Raw genomic sequence first — 357 nt, 5'->3', positions numbered from 1 at the left:
GGGCCCCCCGCCGCCGCCACTGTCGGCGATGGTGAGGGGGGGGGCCCCCTATGTGTTTGTTTTTATTTGTTGTTTTTGTTTTATTATTTATAAATAATAAATAATAATTAAAGTGTATTTAAATATACAAACAATAGAAGATAATCAACTACTGTTGCTACTGCTGCAGGTGCTGCTGCTGCTGCTGCTGCTGTTGCTGTTGCGACGGCCGACAGCTGCTCAGCAGCAGCAGCAGCAGCAGCAGCAGCAACAATAAAAGCAGCAGCAGCAGCTACATCAGCTACAGCAACAGCATTCGTGGCTCAAACACAAGCCCAAGGGAACAGCAGCAGTGACGATATATAGCAGCAGCAACAG

This window comes from Eimeria mitis, genomic scaffold, assembly GCF_000499745.2.
Source record: "Eimeria mitis Houghton genomic scaffold, Emh_scaff1943, whole genome shotgun sequence".
Classification (NCBI taxonomy): Eukaryota; Apicomplexa; class Conoidasida; order Eucoccidiorida; family Eimeriidae; genus Eimeria; species Eimeria mitis.
The sequence above is the reverse complement of the archived record's forward strand: the minus strand, read 5'-3'. Positions refer to the sequence as shown.